The sequence below is a fragment of the Penaeus japonicus genome, unplaced genomic scaffold (assembly GCF_977035675.1).
Source record: "Penaeus japonicus unplaced genomic scaffold, GWHDUDI00000001_assembly GWHDUDI00000007, whole genome shotgun sequence".
Lineage (NCBI taxonomy): Eukaryota > Metazoa > Arthropoda > Malacostraca > Decapoda > Penaeidae > Penaeus > Penaeus japonicus.
In genome coordinates this window covers 4413548-4421047 of record NW_028234409.1, presented here as the reverse complement: position 1 = coordinate 4421047, position 7500 = coordinate 4413548, and positions in this window count along the sequence as shown.

Below are 7500 nucleotides of genomic sequence, written 5' to 3'. Positions count from 1 at the left end.
AGTAAAATATTACGGTAAGACGTAAAAATAAGCAAAAAAAAAAAGACTAAAATTCAAAGTGACAGTAATAATAGTGACCTCGCGAATAAAAAGAGATGATGAAACACCCTGAAGGGGTCAAGCAACACGAAGTCCTGAGGGAACTTCGAGCAATCAGAAACATAAACTAAAACTAGATTAATAAAAACAATAGACAACGTCCAGCAAATGTAACCTAGGCAAGTAATGTAAGAGGGCTCGGTACAACCTTAGGTCAGGTCTCGTCTGTAGCTGCAGTAATCCAAAGGGTTTCAAGCACAAGCAAAAGTCCAGATAGTACTCGTTTATTGGTGTCAGAGCGGGTGTTTATATACCCCTCATAGTGACGTCACAACATACAGGTTAAAATACAAAACAAAAGTACAAATAATTAAAATCAATATAAATTAAAAACATCATTCTATACATAAAAGGAAACCAATGGCGAAGTAAAACATTTTAAACAATTAATATAAAAGAAATAAAAACGGGACACCCACAAGCATGACGTCACAGACGTCCGTAAAATAAAGAAATAAGTGCCAAATTCAATTATATAAAATTCAATATTAATAATAATTGAAAAGGAATACATTTAACTATATTTTGATAAGTAAAGAAACATAAAATAAGCTACCGAATAAAAATCAGTATAAAAAGAACGATCAAATAATTCCTTCAGAAAAAAAGTCGAATTATTTGATGCTATTAAAGTTCTAATTCAAAATAATATTCATAAAATACAAATAATAAAAACGATTCATAAAACATCGGCAAGAACTGTATATAAGCGATACTGGTAATTAAAATAATCGTAAACATACAGAAAACTAAAAAGGGGTAACTCAATAAAACAAACAAAATAAATATTTTAAGAAAAATCCCGTGAGGGGAGCACAGTCTGGACAGCCCTCTGGATTCGTTCCTTTCTGCTTCAGCAAGATATGTCATGGAGGTTTGATGAACCTCCACAATCCTCCCATAGCCATGGGTCGAAGCAGGCAGCGGAGACATTCTGAAAAGACCAAAGGTAGGCCTGAGCCCCATTACTTGCCTTAACAAACTAAAGGTTGTGTAGACAGCTGAACGTGCCATACACAAAACATAAAATACAAATATAGATAAAAGGAAGCATGACGTCTCTGAGTGTCAGTGCTTTTAAACTTCAATGCAGGATGATGACTGCACACGATCTCTACAACTGGTCTGCGTCTCTGCTACTCCTGCCGAAGTTTGGGGGTGGGCATGGAGCTCTGGCTCCCGTACCATAGCTGTCAACATGGCCACCCAAGGGTCGTTAGGATCTGGTAGATCCTGAGCATCATGGTCATCACCCTCCTCCTCATCAGCGGGTGCATAGGACAACTCTTCTGGAGGATGATAGCGCTTCAGATGGTTGAGGTGAGCCTTCAATTGGATCTCCGTGTTGATATCCTGTATCTCAAAGGACACTGGACCCAAACGCTTGATAATCCGGGCAGGACCGCGCCATTTCCCAACCAAAGGAGGTAAACCTCCCATGTGATGTCGGTGCTCAAAGTACCATACTATAGAACCTTCTACTGGCTGGAAATCAATCTTCTTGTCACGGTCGTAGTAGGCTCCATAGGTAGAACGAGCTTCCTTTGAGGCCTCCACAGCTGCACGGCGTGCTTCTTGCAGTCGCTCCTGAAGATTGATGTTCTCTGCAAACACGGCTTCATTGGTGAGACCGATGGGGAAGTTTGCATGTCGGCCAGTGAGCAAATACAGAGGTTGCTCACCTGTTGACCTATGGAGAGCAGAATTGATTTGCAATCGTAGTTCTGGGATGAATTGATACCATGCTCTTGGACGACTGCCTACCAGAGTGGTGAGAGCGGATTTGACCACACGATTGGTTCGTTCCACCATTCCATTTGCTTGAGGATGGTAGCGAATGGTATAATGGTTAGTAGCATGCATCATCTCAGTCAGTTCTCGGAACAGGCGGCTGACAAACTGGACCCCATTGTCTGTTTGAATCACTCTCGGTGGGCCAAAAATGGTAACCCAATGATCGAGGAATGCCTGGTGAACAACTGCTGCAGTGATCTTCCTTAGTGGGACTATCTGGATGTACCGTGAGTGTTGGTCGAGTATAGTTAAGGCCCATCGGACAGGAACACTTGGGCCAAAGTCCATTATATCCATAGAGACACGCTCTAATGGAAACTTTGCTAATGGAGTTTCAGCCATTGGCACTTTCTGTTGGCTACCACGAGATTGCTGGCAAATCTCACAGCCTTCCACATACTGCCGGGCACTTTTATGCATGTTTGGCCAGTAGAACATCGACCTGGCATTTTGGAATGTTCGATGTATGCCCGGATGTGAAGCTAGTGGGGGTAAATGTGCTGCTTTCATGGCAGAATTCCTCATATTTTGTGGTACAACGAGCTGGTAGCAGATACGATCTGGGAAGTGCCTTAGTCGATAGATAACATCATCTTTTAATTCAAAATCACTAAGTGGAAGTGGCAGCTTTTTCTTTGGTAATGTTCCATCAGACAAGTACCGTCGAATATCAGCCAGTTGGGGGTCAGCTTTCTGCTCCTCTGCAAGTTTCTCAGGAGAAAGTTCAGTAATCTTGAGATGGGCTATTTGACGAGATAGGAGGTCTGGAACGAAATTTGTAGGCCCTTCTTTGTAGCGTATAGTGAAGTTATAAAATGATAAATCATGAGCGAACCTGGTCATCCTGGGCGATTTGGTTTTCCTTGAGAAAACGTATACAAGTGGACGGTGATCAGTATACACTATAAAGTGCCTCCCATACAGGTAAGAGTCGAACACCCTTACTCCCTCCACAACAGCAAGAGCCTCCATATCAATGATCGGGTAACGGGTCTCGGCATCTCGTAACTTCCTACTGTAATAAGCTACTGCATGAGGGGTTTCCGTACCATCCCGCTGCATGAGGCAAGCACCAAGAGCTATCTTAGAGGCATCTGTGTGGAGTTCAAACTCCTTAGAAAAGTCAGGTTGACGTAGAACTGGTGCTGAAGTAAGCTTTTCTTTCAGAGTCTCAAAAGCTGCTTGCTGTTCTGGTCCCCAACTCCAAGTTTGGTGCTTCTTTAGCAAAAGATGTAAAGGTGATGCCAGGGTTGCATATCCTGGTATATGTTTCCGAAAGAACCCTGTAGCACCTAGGAACCGTCGAACTTCTCTGACTGTCCGGGGTGGTGGTGTCTGGGATATAGCAAACACCTTCTCACGGTTTGGTGACACTCCTTCCGGTGATATTGTGAAGCCAAGGAAGTCAATTGTTGTGGCGGCAAACTGGCATTTTTGGACATTCAGCTTTAGACCTGCTTTGGAAAGCAGTTGTAGGGTCTCCTCGAGATCTTTTAGATGCTGAGCAAAGTTGCTGCTATAGATGATTACATCATCCAGATAGGCTAAGGTATGACGTCCTAGCACTGATGACAACACAACATTCATGGTTCGTTGGAACGTAGTAGGAGCGGTAGATAAGCCAAAAGGAAGGCGACAAAACTGGAAGAGCCTATACCCATCAGAGAAAGCGGTTTTTGGTCTATCCAATGGCTCCACTTCTACGCTCCAATATGCAGCACGTGCATCCAGGGTTGTGAAAATACTCTTGGGTCCCAATTCATCAATCAACTCATCAATGCGAGGCAGTGGATAAGAGTCACCCTTTGTCACAGCATTGAGTCCACGATAGTCAACACAGAAGCGAAGTGCACCACCCTTCTTTTTCACCAAGACTACTGGACTCAACCAAGGGGATGTTGAAGCCTTGATAACACCTGCTCGGAGCATGGAGTTGCATTGTTCCTTAATTACAAGTCGAGTTGACTGGGGTAACCTCCACTGCCGTACACGAACGGGTTGGGCATCACCAGTGTCAATCTGGTGCTTGATGCCAGGCACAAGACCAACCGTCTCCTCACCACCACTGAAAAGACTCCTATAACGACAGAGAACCTGTGTGAAATCATGGCGCTGGGTGTCATCAAGGTGGCTCAAATCTGGTTGGAATTCAGTGTCTTCTACAGGCTCTACCTCAAAGATATCAGCAGCTTCACAGGCAGAGATAGCAATGGAGGGTGGTAGCTCAGCTTGCTCAACCTCCAGGTCACTATCATAACCAAAGTCCTCTACACCATAGAAGTGATCAAAGGCATCTTCCTCCCAGTCAAAATCCGAGTCCTTAAGATCACTTTCTTCAGAGAAACCTGCCTCGACAGGGCAACTGCTAGTCCTGGCGACGGCTTCTGCTGGGGGTGTCTGAGATTCCTGCGGTGACAAGGTACTACTGTAGATGGCTTCAATTGGCTCAGCCATACCGAGGCGAGTGCCATTGTGGAGGGTGAGTGGTCTTTGTGAGGAATTCACAGCCCACACAGAACAATGGCAACCCTTAATGCTGGTAACTGTAAATGGTACCACTAGCGTCTCTGCTACTGTTGGAGTTACCAAAACATCACCATCTGCTGGGGTGGAGCGAGCGATGCAACCATCCAGAAAGCATCCCATGTGAGGCGGAATCTCTGTCTTGTGATGAAGGTGCACTGTAGACACTCTCCCGGTGTCTTGGTCAGGCTCTGCGATGGTCTCGACAGTGGCAACCTCTTCTGTGGGCGACAGTTTCTTGGTGCACGTGGATGAGCAGACTTTAAGGGAATCAGTATCAGTATACACTACAGAGAACACACGTCCCTCCATAGTGAGCACTGCGCAGTTAGTGCTAGCATCAGATGAAAGGCTGAAATCAATTCTGTGGAGTAGGTCCATTCCTAAGAGAATATCGCCAGGGTAAGAAACATCCACTAGGCTTGCCTGATGCTTAATGGTCAAGTTCTCATCAAGGTGAAAGCTAAGGGTAACTTCAGATGTGGTGTAAATAGGTTGGCCTGTTACTCCTCGAAGTGCCTTTGTTGGGCTCCTACATCTAAGTTTATCATGAGGATCAATACGTAAAGCAGCACCGGGCTTGATAAGGGTGACAGCTGATCCTGTATCAAGAAAACATAGCAGAATTTGACCATTAACATTGAGTCCCACGAGTGGTCTTCCCATGGGCCCTGGGGCAGTCACTGTGGATATTGGTAGGGTTGTCTGGGTACCGACCGTGGTTTGTGCTCCTAGTCGAGGATTCGCCAGTGGGGCTGGGAGCTCTGCCATACTGGCTAGATTGAAAGGGGCACTCTCTAGCAAAGTGGCCCAGTCTTTGACAGCGGAAGCAGGTAAGCAAGCGGGAAGGTGATGCTCTGGTCTTTGCAGAAGAGGAGGCTGCTGCGCGGCACTCAGAAATGTCATGAGTGGCAGTTCTATGATACTCACAAAACTGTTCACGTGATGGCATTGGTTCAGCTCGGTTTGCTGCTAATGGGAAGGCGGATATGTCCCGAGCTCGTGGTGGACGATTAGGGTATCGATGGCCTGGATCATCAAAGTCATTTGGAGACTGATGACGTAATGATGACTTGCCATGATATATACCATTGCGGGAGTTCCATATCCGTTGTGCAGTTTCGGCCAGTTGCATTGGGGAACAATCTTCCTTCAAGGCAAGGAAGTCCCTAAGCCAAGCTGGTATTCCAGAAAGGAATACCCGACGAATTAGCTCAGAAGGATCCCCAATGGCTTCTTTATGGTCACGGTAACCTTGATAAATTGACCCTTCAAGCTGAATATAAAAATCCATAGGAGCCTGACCAGCAGCCATTTGGTTCTCATACAGAACTTTATAAAAGTCTGCTGACGTGTAAGTACCACGGAACTTGGTCCGCAGAGAGGCCTTGAAGGTTGCCCAGTCCTGAATTTGGTCGAAAAGGGCAGAGTTAATGATAAGCTCCGCTGGGCCACGACAGTTAGCTCGGGCAGCCTGGATGTATGCCTCACTGGTGGGTGGCTTTACCAAGTTCTCTATGGAGCGGATCCAGCCCTCAATTTCTTGATTTTTCTTTAGCGGCTGTGACGCTGAGGTGTCACCTTTGAAATTAGGCACGGATTCCCTCGCCACAATATAAGAGACACTCTGGGCAGCTCCTTGAGGTAAAGCAGGTCTTCCGCATGCAAAATGTGGTTGGACTGAGGGGTTAGCCTGCCTTTCTCCTGAGTGTTGTTGCTGTCTTCTGCAAACTTCCATCAACTCAGGAAGTTCAGGTGTAGGTGGGCGACTCCGTGGATATGGCTGTGGATGTTGTGAGGATGACGCTCTTGCTTCATAACAGCGAAAACCATTGCTGCATGAGGGCTGAGGGTCAGCTGGCTGTGCGGCTTCTCGACTTCCAGCTCTTTGCCTTTCATTTTCCAGTTCACGCTCTCTCTCTGCTAACTGCCGCTGTAGTGTTCTAATTTGTTCTTGCAGCCGCTGATCACCTTCAGGTTGTTCATTATGTTCAGGGTCTGGCTCCCTCTGCTGGCGTCTCACCTCCTCCTGCCTAAGAAGTCTTTCACTAAACTGTTGTGTCTGGCTCTTGACTTCCTGTAGATCGGCAGAAAGGGCCTCGATCTTTTCCAGGATTTGCGAGAACATGGTGATTTCTTCCTCCATAACGTTCACGGCTTGCCTAACGTCGGGACAGGAAGCAGCAACAATAATGGGTAGGTCAGTACTTTCTGAAGCTAAACTAGGTGGTGACTGGCCACGAGAGTTGGGTTGGCTTGATGACCGTAGATTCCTCTGAAGAACTGCTTGGTCGTTTCTACGATGCAGTCTTGATCGGACTTTAGGCATAGTCTGCTATATCCCTTACACGTCCGTGTCCAGCACTGCAAGACAAGGTGTACTTGCACTTGTCAGAAAGTCAGAAAAGCACTGAAGTCTATCACCGAAAGCGACACTATAAAAACACTCTGATTAGATGAACGCTTCACACTGATTTGCACTTAAATAATACGTCACTGCACTGCACTAAAAATAATTTTCACAAAAAGACTTTCATAGCACACGAACGAAAGTAGCACTTCATAAACGTATACACAGCACTGGTAACGAAATGATAATTCCGAGTAATACCTGTGGGAACAAACAGGTCAGACATACATAAGAGCATATAAAAGTTTCCCTGAACCTAACGAGAGCCACAAAAATCAGAACTAGGCGAGCAGTTATTAGTAACACAGTTACATCGAACTCTGTAAAAAGAAGGAATTATGCTGAAACAGAGACTGCTCTTGTAAAACTACAGAATTACTAGCTACCCTGTAACTCTGGAAAAGATAGCACGGCAGAATCATATGATATAACTGTGGCTCTCCAATATCCTCGTGAGAGGTTACAAACATCAGTTATATAGCCTACCAGGAAAGAAACTAATTGTGCTGGACATTTTCAGCACATAAAGACCTTTACGTACAACTCATACGAGCAAAGCTCATAAAACTCAAGTACATCCCCACCGCTGCCCACCAAAAAGAATGTGGTACTGTAAGGTATACATCTGTCATGAGGAGCCCGAGATATCGTACCCACAGTTCGTGAGGCGAATT